The sequence below is a fragment of the Rosa chinensis genome, chromosome 3 (assembly GCF_002994745.2).
Source record: "Rosa chinensis cultivar Old Blush chromosome 3, RchiOBHm-V2, whole genome shotgun sequence".
NCBI lineage: Eukaryota > Viridiplantae > Streptophyta > Magnoliopsida > Rosales > Rosaceae > Rosa > Rosa chinensis.
Genome location: NC_037090.1, coordinates 27,884,909 through 27,897,919, shown reverse-complemented (window position 1 = coordinate 27,897,919; position 13,011 = coordinate 27,884,909). Strand labels below are relative to the sequence as shown.

At 40.2% G+C, this 13,011-nt stretch overlaps 1 pseudogene; it reads left to right on the top strand.

Moving 5' to 3' along the window:
• Positions 1-301: 301 nt before the first annotated feature.
• Positions 302-11,798, top strand: LOC112194382 (annotated as a pseudogene).
• The last annotated feature ends 1,213 nt before the right edge of the window (positions 11,799-13,011 follow it).

Genomic DNA, 13,011 nt, shown 5'->3' with positions numbered 1-13,011 from the left:
GTCGTTAGGTGAAATATGGCATGTTGAAGGCTAGATCTATGCTTTAGGATTTTACATTGCAGGCTTGATAATTATGGACAACAGATAAAGATAGAAAAATGTTGAAAAAGAAAAAAAAAAAAAGGACACGTGTGAGACACCTAGAGGAGTACCCAAAGCCTGGTCAGGAGGTGCTAACCACACCTGGTCAGCCATGTACTATCCAAACTTTAGTATAGAAATCGGAGAATTGCACAAGGAAATAGATAACTGATATCACCAAAAAGAAATAACAAATAAGTTTTTAGTAGTACTTGTCAAAGTCTATTATCTTGACTGATGTTGATCGCCAAACTTCAAAGTTCAAACCAGTACATGCAGCGAAAATTTGGCCTGCAATTTTGATGATCATGTTAAACTTCAGCTCATCAGCTTTCCCTGCACCTTCATCTTTCTCGGGATTTGTTCCCTCTGTTTCTCTTGCTATTACCATGAAAGTGAAACCATTTCTCACTCCGCTGTACCTGTCCCTGTTTCTGCATATCCTCGTGTTCGTGGCTGGAGCTTCGCCACCTATCTATACTCCGGTGGAAGATATCACCCTGACATGTGGCGCTTCCCGCGACCAGTTCAATAGGTATGATAACCGAACTTGGAGGGGAGATATAAATTCAAAACTTTTCCCTATCATTGGCAACACATCCCAGGTCAGAAAAGCTCCTTCTTCGTCGTCCTCCATGGCCAGCCAAGTGCCGCACACAACTGCACGGCTTTCTCACTCTGAATTCACTTACACATTCAACCAGCTCACTGCAGGCCAACTGTTCATCCGCTTGTATTTCTACCCTGCTTCCTACGCCAACTTTTACCGTTCTAAAGCTCACTTCTCTGTCAAAGCCAATTACTTTACCCTACTTGATGACTTCAATGCTTCTGCAACTGCGGATGCTTATGGGGTGGACACGTTATACAGAGAGTTCTGTTTGAATATCGACAAAGAACAGAGTCTAAACATCACATTCACTCCAAGCAAAGTCAAAGATGCATATGCACTTATCAACGGAATTGAAATTGTGTCCATGCCAGCGGATCTTTACTACTCACCAGCGAATAGCACTGGGATAGATTATGTTAATGACAAACTCAAATTAAGCATCGGGAGCGACACTGCTCTAGAGATGGTCTACCGATTAAACATTGGAGGAAGCTCACCCTCAAACACTGAAGACACTGGCATGTACCGCAAGTGGGAAAGCGATGACAGAACCTACTTGGATGATTCAAGTTTACATTTCAGCATTCTACAGCAAAATAGCAGCATTGAACTCAACTTCACCACAATACCCAACTACACTGCGCCAAAAGAAGTTTACCAAACAGGAAGGTCAATGGGCATGAACAAAACCATTAGCAAGAGCTACAATCTCACCTGGGAATTTCCGGTAGATTCTTTTTTCTATTACCTTGTTAGGCTGCATTTCTGTGAGTTTGAACCGAATATTACCCGATACGGAGACCTAGTGTTTCAAATCTACATAGACAATAAAACCGTTGAAGACACAGCGGATATAATCCAATTGAGTGGGGGAAATGGGATTCCAGTGTACAGAGACTACATAGTCTACATGTCTAGCCATGAAAATGAAAAGAAAGTAAGTCTCTTTCTCGCGCTTGCGACAGTCCAAAAAGATTGGCTGACGTCTTACGGCGATGCAATCCTGAATGGGCTTGAAATCTTCAAACTGCTTAACTCAAATGGCTCAAAGATCGCCGATACCAATCCCAATTCACCCTCCACAACACCCCGAGTGAAAGGCCCAAAAAGTCTAAACACGTGGACTCCTCTGCTCGCCATTGTTGCTGGTGTAGTTTCCAGCACACTTACATTCTCTGTCTTCAGACTCTTGGTCTTCAGGCGAGGATGAAAAGTTAAGGACTCTGAATCCAGCCACAGTATGAAGAACTCACCAACCCATAGGTCATATTCACCGACTTATTTGTGTCGTACGTTTTCATTGGCAGAGATCAGGGCAGCAACACAAAAGTGACAAAACTTCAATGATACTTTTATTATTGGAGTTGGAGGGTTTGGCAACGTATACAAAGGATGCATTGATGGCGGGGCAACACTTGTTGCAATCAAACGGCTGAAACCAGATTCATCACAGGGTGCCCACGAGTTCAAGACAGAAATTGAGATGCTCTCTCAACTTCGTCATCGCCATTTGGTGTCTCTGATTGGATGTTGTAATGACAAGGGTGAGATAATCTTGGTCTATGACAACATGGCACTTGGAAGCCTCAGTGACCATCTATACAACACCAATAACCCACCTCTTCTCTGGAAACAGCGGCTTCAGATTTGTATTGGTGCAGCACGAGGTTTACAGTACCTTCACACTGGTGCCAAAGGCACCATCATTCACCGAGATGTGAAGAGCACAAACATCTTATTGGATGACAAATGGGTGGCCAAGGTTTCAGATTTTGGGTTGTCGAAAATGGGCAAGGCCAACATGTCGAAGAACCACATTAGCACGATTGTGAAGGGGAGTTTTGGGTATCTAGACCCAGAATACTACCGTACACAACGGCTGTCCGTGAAGTCAGATGTTTACTCATTTGGTGTAGTGTTGTGTGAGATACTGTGTGCAAGGCCAGCTGTGATACATACAGAGGAAATGAGCCAAATCAACCTGGCTGAGTGGACCACAAGCTGTTATGAGAATGGAGAACTTGATCAAATCATTGATCCAAATTTGAGAGGTAAGATTGCAGCAGAGTGCTTGAATAAGTTTGCTGAGATAGCTATTAGTTGCATCAATGATAATGGGAATGAACGGCCGTCAATGACTGACGTTGTGAGGGAGCTGGAGGTAGCATTGCAGCTTCATCAGAGAGGAGAGGAGGATATCAACAGTACTGGAAGGAATGGTGAATCTGAAACTAGTAGGGAGCATTTTCTGACCAAAGATTCCATTAAATGTATATCTGCGACCATCTTTTCTGAGATCAACAATCCAAGTGGGAGATGATGAGCATCATTTCAAGGAAACCAGATCAATCATAATATGTTATTTAAGTTTTAAGCTCAATTTGTAATAAACACTTATATTATTACTGGCAGTTCTTATGAGTCATGACCATTTTATTAAAAGAGTTGCATATGATACAAAAAGTCGTTCATCATTCAGAAAGTGAAGAATGATAAAACATTTGTAAGAAGACTTTTCTCTGTATAAATTCCAACACATATGGTTCAAATTTCATTAAAAAAAAAAAAGAGAAAAAGAAAAAAAAAAGGACGGGGAGTTATGAATGCTAGTATAATAGTCTACCGTCCCATCAGTAGATCATATTAAAAAAAGGGTTGTTCAAACTAACATACCAGCGAAGGGGAAAATGTAACTCCCCAACAACAACCAGTCTTGCTTGTATGCAAATCCACTTCAGTTATCCGGTTTGGCTGAATGGTGCTATAACGTCAACAACATACCCTGAAAATGAGAACTTTCTCAAAAGGTAAATGAATGATGAAGTTGATGAACAATGCCATAAAACTTTCTGGTATAAATAAACTCATGTTTCCAATAATTCAGTCCAAATGACTGATTGTTTTATTTATTGAAATAAACCCGATCTGATATCAAGCAGACTAACAGAACAAGCTTACTGGCCATAGAGGACAAAGATAACCGACTGGCATATTACCAATTTTAGGCTGATCAGGAAATTAATCTGAGCAAAAAATTGTAATTCACTCAAAATCAAATGCACACTTTGAGGACCGGAAACCAGGGTATGATATCAATAACAATTGATCTGTACATGCAACGAAGACCATCCACATCAACAGCAACATCACCAAAGATTATTGACTCGTCAAGAAAATAACATTGATAACAATAATAATTTGCTTGCCAATCCCGTGCTTTACTCAATGATAGTACTAGTCAAAGTCTATATCTTGACTGCTGTTGATCGTCAATAAAATATATCTGAGAATACATGTAAGTCATATTTTGGCCTGCAATTCGGTGATCACGTCAAACTTCAAATCAAGAAAATCCGATCTCTGAATCAAAAATACAGAGCCGGACATAATACATATTTATAAGTAGCTTTTCCTTTTGCTATTACCATGAAATCATTTCTCACTCCGGTTTACCTTTTCTCATTTCTGCAAGTCTTTACCTTCTTTGTGGCCTGAGATTCACCACCTATCTACACTCCTGTGGAAGACATCACTGTCACATGTGGCTTTTCCGGCAACCAATTCAACAGGTATGATAACCAAACTTGGAGTGGAGATGTCAATTCCATATTCTCCCCCATAGTTGGTAACACGTCCCAAGTCAGAAAAGCACCACATTCATCCTCCTCCACCGCCAGCCATGTGCCTTACACTACAGCGCGGCTTTCTAAATCCAGTTTTACAAACCGATTTAATCTCACTACCGGCCAAAAGTTCATTCCCTTGTATTTCTATCCTGTTTCCTATGCCAACTTCTACCGCTCCAAATCTCTCTTCTCCGTCAAAGCCGGTATCTTTGCCCTTCTTGACGATTTCAATCCTTTTGTCACTGCGGATGATAATGGGGTGGAGACGCTATATAGAGAATTTTGTTTAAACATTGGCGACGAACAGAGTCTAAACATCACCTTCAGTCCAAGCACAGATGCATATGCATTTATCAACGGAATAGAAATTGTCTCGATGCCAACCAATCTTTACTACTCTCCATACAAAAACCACCGAATTGGAATTACCTCGGCCATAGAAAATAACACTGCTCTGGAGATGGTCTACCGAATCAACATTGGTGGAAGCTCACTCTCATTCAATGAAGACACTGGCATGTACCGCAATTGGGAAGGTGAGGACGAAACCTACTTGGATGATTTCAGCTTACATTTCAGCATTCTACAGCAAAATAGTAGCTCTGAACTCCATTTTGCCACAATACCCGAGTACACAGCACCAGCTGAAGTGTACCAAACGCGCCGATCGATGGGGATGAACAAAACCATCAACAAGAGCTACAATCTCACCTGGATATTTCCTGTTGATTCTAATTTTAATTACCTCATTAGGCTGCATTTTTGTGAGTTTCAACCAGATATTACTCGGTATGGAGACCGAAGATTTCAAATCTACATAGATAGTGAGAACGTTGAAGAAGGAGCAGATGTAATCCAATGGAGTGGTGGAAATGGGATTCCAGTGTACAGAGACTACACAGTCTTCATGTCGAGCGTTAAAGATGAAAGGAAAGTAAATCTTTTTCTCACGCTTGCAGCATTCCAAAAAGATTGGCTGACTTCATACAACGATGGAATCCTGAATGGGATAGAAATCTTCAAATTAAATGACTCAGATGGCTCATATAAGGCCCGAACGTTTTTCTATATCGATTCACGTCCTATACCACCGCAAGTGAAAAGACAGAAAAGCCAAAATAACTCTACTATGCTTACCATTGTTACGAGTGTAGTTTCAAGCATACTTGCGCTCTCTGTCATCGGATTCTTGGCCTTCAGGCGAGGATGGAAAGTTAAGTACTCTGGATCCAGCCACGAGGCAAAGAAGTCAATGCAGACCCATAGGTCATCTTTACCGACTTATATGTGTCGTTATTTTTCACTGGCTGAGATCAAAGCTGCCACTAAAAACTTTAATTTTAGAATTGGAGTTGGAGGGTTTGGCAATGTCTACAAAGGATGGATTGATAGTGGGGCAACCCTTGTTGTAATCAAACGGCTGAAACCAGATTCATCACAGGGTGCTCACGAGTTTAAGACCGAAATTGAGATGCTCTCTCAACTCCGTCATCGCCATTTGGTGTCTCTGATTGGATATTGTGATGATGAAGGTGAGATGATTTTGGTGTATGATTACATGGCATGTGGGACCCTCAGCGATCATCTAGACCAGACCAATAATCCACCTCTTCCATGGGAACATCGACTTCAGATTTGTATTGGCGCAGCACGAGGGTTGCAGTACCTCCACAGTGGTACAAGGGGCACCATCATACACCGTGATGTGAAGAGCACAAACATCTTATTGGATGACAAATGGGTGGCCAAAGTTTCGGATTTTGGCTTGTCCAAGGGCACCACTAACATGTCCAAAACACACATCAGCACTCTGGTGAAAGGCAGTTTCGGGTATCTGGACCCAGAATATTACCGACGACGACGTCTGACCGAGAAGTCAGACGTTTACTCCTTTGGTGTAGTGTTGTGTGAAGTGTTGTGTGCGAGGCCAGCTGTGATAAATGCGGAGGAAATTAGGCAAGCTAGCCTTGCTGAGTGGGCCAAGAGCTGTTACCGGAATGGGGAACTTGATCAAATCATTGATCCAAGTCTGAGAGGTAAGATTGCAACTGAGTGCCTGAATAAGTTCACTGAGGTAGCTATCAGTTGCATGCATGACAATGGAATAGAACGACCATCCATGACTGATGTTGTTAGGGACCTAGAACTTGCATTGCAGCTTCAGCAGAGAGCAGAAGGGAATATCAACTGCACTGAAAGGAATGTTGAAACTGAAACAAGCAGTAGTGAGCAAAGTTGTGCCACCAACGATTCCATTAAATGTATATCAGCAACTATCTTCTCTGAGATTAACAACCCAAGTGGAAGATGATGAGCATCATTTCAAGAAACGAAAGCAATCTGGCCAGAATCATGAACCGGTAAGTGTATTACATTACATATTTGTACTTAATTGTAAGGAAAACCAATAAAATGCAATTTTATGCAGTGCAACTTATAAATCACACAACACTTCATTCTATATGCCTATGGTATTCCTAGCATTACTTTTCACCAATGCACTATATTTTATTACGAAGCTTTGTACTGTAGAATGCAATGGAAGAGTTGCTCATGATATAAGAAGTCATCAATTGGAAAGCGAAGAATAATAAAAAAAAAATTTGTAACAAGACTCTTTATTGACAAAATTTCCTACACATTTAGTTCAAATGTCCAAATGGGTGATCAGAAATCTAGTAGAACTCTCATCAGAACTGCTCATAAAAATCAATTTTCTGAGGGTGAATAATAATAATTCAGAGGGTAGTCTAAACTAAGATACCAGTGATCATCAGAGCTGCCCCAAGTCTGCTCATCAAAATCATCATATCCCTACATCAAGGATAACACAGAATCAGAGTATCTTAGTGAATACAAACAGAGATCTCAAACAAATAACTGGCATCAATTACTTTAATGAACCACAAATCTTAGTGAAATATGGGAAAGCCCTGAAGAAGATTAATTTCTAACATAAACAAAGGAGATCAATTTTCTGGTTTTCCAGAATGGTTTTGGACATTCACCTGCGTATTCCTGAAGTGATGATACCCAATAAAGCTACAAACTTCCAACTCCTGAGCATTCCTCCAGATACCAATTTTCTTACTTCTGCCGTTCTAGCTTCGGCAAACGAAATTTGGAGTGGGAAGCGGCGCCGTTCCGCTGTGAATTGGGGTTTTTGATTTGAGCTGAAATCAGATGGGGCGTTATGCGAGGGAGACAACTGATAAGGTTATATTGGTATTTTCGCTTTACGAACGACTTCCGCAAACGATGTCGTTATTCCCAATCAAATTTTCGCGCTCGATTTGGGCACCAACCCGTTTCTATTTAGAACTAAAAAAACAATTATTATGTATTTAGAACTAAAAAAACAATATTTTCATTTCTCCTAAAAAAACAATATTTTCAAAAAAAAAAGAAAAAAGTCTGAACCAAATTGAAGGATAAAATTCCACCTTTGTCGTAATTGGCCTATGTGATAATTACTGGGTTTTTCTAAACAGATTATACAATTTTTTTTTTTCCTGAGATTTTAGGTTTAAGGTTGATGGTGGGCTTCCGGATTTTTTTTTTTTTAATTCTTTACAGGCCCAACACAAAAAATCTTTCCTCCTTTTTTTTTTCTTGACAAAACCTTTAGGCATGCTTAAAAATTATTTTGGTTGGTTCTTAGGCAAACATGCTGGGGCTCTGATACCAAATGTAAAATAATCCTTTAGACATAGCATATCACCATAAGAACACAAACATAGATATATCAAACAGAGGCCAATGATTCCGGAATACTTACTTGATGAAGAAGATGTCATTGTGTCGATGCCGATAACTTGATCTTCTGCCTATCTCCAATACTCTCTATAATGGGGATAGTATATTGCTTGTGTGTATTGTGAAAGCAGGGATGACCATGTAATTTATAGGAGACAATGCTTAAGGATCTTTACCCATTGAGGAATCCTAATTGCATATAGTTAGTCTCTAATCTGCAAACATTACCAGATATTATGCTTATGTGAATATTACTTCACATCTTAATTAGATTTCCACACATTACAATGTTTATTCACTTTCCTAATTGTAATATGATTCAGATAGTAGTCAATGTACAAACATTAATTCTTGTTCTTAAGTAAACTTTAAATGCATGTGCTTGATGAATTATGTGTTATATGCTAGTCCAAATAAAAGCTTACACTACCTACACTTCGTTAGAAAAATTACGTCTATTGTGGCTATTCCAACCACATACACGATCTCTATAGAAAAAGAAACATGGACGGCAGATATCAATCTTAATGTAGAATCATATATTTATAGAAGGGTATGTCAATAATATGATGTAGTAAATACGTATGATACAATTTGTCAGTAACATTTAAATTCAATCTCTATTTTTTTTTTCCATCAATTGGTAAGTTAGTGATTTTTTTTTTTGAAGCGCCTGCGGGCGAAAAAAAACTATATTCATAAGCCAAAATAGGCCGTTACATACCCTTCCACTATCATCTAGACAGACAAGAAGATAGTGGTAGTACCCACAGTGGTACATAGAAAAAGATCTAATCATATTGTACAATCAAATACGTAGACATAGCGGGATCCCCCTTTGGTACCATGTCAGGGGTGCTAGAAGGATCCGACCCTCCCATCCTAACTATGACCCAGTAAATCTAGTCGCCCAGATACCTCAATTGGTGTACAACTAGAGACACTGAGAATTAAGTCGACAAGATCAAGACCCATAGATAAAACTATGTGCACATAAGTGCCTAGATTGTCCCTGAAAGTAGGGAATTATTGAAAAGACTAAGAAAACTAAATAGGGTCTAGGTCAAACAACCCAACCAAAAAATTGCAGCCCAACAGTCCCAAGAAAGAAACCCAGCTCAGGCCCAACTATGAACAGCTTGAACCAGGCCCAACTATGAGTTCAAGCTTGATTCAGTCCTTCATCAAGCAAAAGTTCACCAAAACATGTTGAAATGTCTACATCCAGCAATACATCAAGTAGCAGAAGTGAAATGAAGCTAGATGATACTGATTTAGCCAATTTTGAGCTTTGTTTCCAAAATTGGAAACCAGTGTTACTGGACTCGTGATGATCTTTTATTTTATAGTTTTTAGTTTTGATCCTTGGTTTGAGCTTGATGTAACGCCAGAAAAGCACCTCCGTCATTGTCACAATTCGCCAGCCAAGTCCTTTACACCACTGCCCACCTTTCTTACTCAAAATTCACTTACAGAATTCCTCTCTCTCCCGGGAAAAAGTTCGTCCTTTTGTATTTCAACCCAGCTTCAGACCCGGACTTCCACAGCTCCAACTCCCTCTTCTCTGTCGCAGCTAGCGACTGCATCCTCCTCAAAGACTTTAGAGCTTACATCACTGCCGATGATGCTTACAGGGAGACACCGCTGATGAGAGAATTCTGCGTCAACATAGAGACAGAACATAGCTTGAACATCACATTCACATCCAGCAAAGATGATGCATATGCTTTCATCAACGGGATTGAAATCGTGTCATTGTCCACCAATCTTTATACCACTTCAGTGCGTTCCATCGGCAGCGATAACCCTTATTCAGTCGAAAGAACAAAAGCTCTGGACATGGTGTACCGAATCAACATAGGCTGAAAGCCAATCAACATTACTGAAGACACAAGAATGTACAGAAAATGGTTGGCTGCTGATGACACGTATTTGGATGGTTTGAGTGAAAAATACAGCGCGCTAGCACAGAACAATACAATTGAGCTCAATTTTGTTGAAACTCCAGAGTACTCTGCTCCAAAAGAAGTTTACAATATAGGTCAGTCAATGTGGATGAACAAAGCCATCAATGAGAGCTTCAATCTCACCTGGGCATTTCCTGTAGACTCTAACTTCTCCTACCTGGTTAGATTGCATTTTTGTGAGTTTGAGTCTAACATTACCAAGAGCGGAGAGAGGACATTTGTAATTTACTTAGCCAATCAAACTGCAGAACAAGGAGAAGACGTAATTCTATGGAGTGGTGGAAATGGGATACCGACATACAGAGACTACATCTTGCTCATGGTTGGCCCTGGAAGCCAGGAAAAAAAAAATTAATCTCTCTATTGTATTTCAAGCATTACGAACAGATTGGCTGACTGAATATAGGGATGCAACGAAGAATGGACTCAAAATCTTCAAGCTAATTGACTTAAAAGGCCAGCTCAGAACCAACCCAGACCCAAGGATGACACCTCATAGTAAGTCATTTCCTGCGCTTGCCCTCGTTGCTGGTGTAGGTTCCAGCATACTTGCATGTGTTCTCTGTCCTCGGATACTTGGTTTTCAGGAAAATATGGAAAGTGAAGAACTCTGGCTCCGGCAACAGGAGAATGAAGTTTACAACAACCCCCAGGACCTCTTATCCATGTCGCTACTTTTCACTGGCAGATATCAAAGCTGCCACCAACAACTTCAGTGATGCTTTTATCATTGGAGCTGGAGGATTTTGTAATGTAGACAAAGGACACATTGATGGTGGAGCCACTTCAGTTGCAATCAAAAGTTTGAAACTAGAATCATCCCAAGGTGTACATGAGTTTGAGACTGAAATTGAGATGCGCTCCCAACTCCGTCATCACCATCTGGTTTCACTCACTGGATATTGTACTGATAAAGGAGAGATGATCTTAGTGTATGATTACATGGTACAAGGAACCCTCCATGACCATCTCTACCACACTAATAACCTACCTCTTCCCTGGAACAATGACTTCAGATTTGTATTGGTGCAGCTAGAGGATTGCAGTACCTCCATATATAGTGGTGTGAATGGCACCATCATTCACCGAGATGTGAAGAGCACAAACATCTTAATGGATGACAACTGGGTGGCCAAGGTTTCAGATTTCGGGTTGTCCAAAGGCACAACAAACATGTCCAAAACCCACATCAACACGATTGTCAAAGGTAGTTTCGGGTATCTGGACCCAGAATACTATCGACGACAATGTCTAACTGAGAAGTCAGATGTCTACTCATTTGGTGTAGTTTTGTGCGAGGTATTATGTGCAAGGCCAGCAGTGATACATACAGAAGAGCTTAGGCAAGCGAGCCTAGCTAAGTGGCCCAAGAGCTGACATCAGAATGGAGAACTTGATCAAATCATTGATCCATGTTTGAGAGGTAAGATTGCAGCCAAGTGCTTGAATATATTCTCTGATGTAGCTATCAGTTGCATGCATGATGATGGGACTGAACGGCCTTCCATGAATGATGTTGTAAGAAGGCTTGAGATTGCATTGGACCTTCAACCAAGCGCACAGGGGAACGAAAACTGCACTGAAAGGATTGGTGAAACTGAAACAAGCATTAGCGAGCAAAGTTGTGCAACCAACAATTCCATTGTATGCATATCTGGGATAATCTTCTCTGAGGTCAACAATCCGAGTGGGAGATGAGACTGTTCCCTACAATTTTCTCCGGAATACAATGTAAGTTGTAAGGCAAGTAATACGCTACGTTTAATACTTCAATGAATCTAAACCCAGCAATGCAATATCAGTTGAAGTGAGTATTCAAATTATCATCCTTGGCAAAATTCCGTTAAGTATCACCAATGTATATAATTTCAGAAGCGACTATTTCCAGTCAAGTGAAATAGAAATGTCTGATGATATGAGCACTGAATAGTCATATAGAAAGCATAAAACGGTAATGCCTTTGTAATTGCACAAAATTTCAGTATAAATATCAAAATGAACATTTTGGGAAGCATAGGATCCAAAACCTGAAGAACATTGCATGATACTAAATTAACATCACTTGCAAAATATGTAGTAAATAGCCTGAAATCTTAATTCCTATTGATAAAAAAGCAAAAAAAGATTAACTTCTGCTTTCCAAACCAAATTCGATTTTAAAGTGAAAAAAAAAAAAAACAGTATAACTTGCATATCTCTTAAGTGGTACAGAACAAAAGCTAAAGACTTTGAATTCCTAGAGATCACCCATGTTACCAGAAACTGTATCTGGGTAGGATTTAGGGCTGCCATGCGGTGGCGTTTTGATGTGAATTAGGAATTGGAGTTCAGAGTTCTCGATTGAGATTTGGGGTTCTATACTGAGCAATTTGGGAGCGAACCCATTTGGCTTCGGGTTCGAGTACCAAGTAGCTCTTTTTTACCCGAATTTTCAGTTGGGCCTTCATTTACTGATTCTATATAATCCATATTCAAAAGCTTTATCACAACGAAATTGATGATCGTTAAGTTATGGACAATTTCTATAAATCAACAATGTTCCTTACCAAATTCTAAAATTGATCAAAATTAACAAATCAACACTATTCCCCACTAATATGAGTCAAGATAAGAGTGTTACCCTTGGGGCTGGGATCTGTAATGGCCACGTCACCTTGTGGTTGGGGAGCCTCTAGGATCCGGAAGCCCATCCCTAAGATTATCTGGATTGCTCTGTGCACTAGACTCAAACTAGAATGAATCAGGGCCCGGCCTATTGGGTTTTGCTGATTTGGTTACACTTCCTCCAGTAGTCCATTATGAAGAACAAAGGCTGTCGTGTCAATAACTTCACCAGTATCAGCAATTACCTGCACGGCGGGATTGATTATTATCTGGCAGCAATAAACTCTTCGAGATTGATTATTGCCTGTGCTTCTATAACTGCGGGATTGAATATTGCATGTGCAATAATCTAGGGACTGATTAT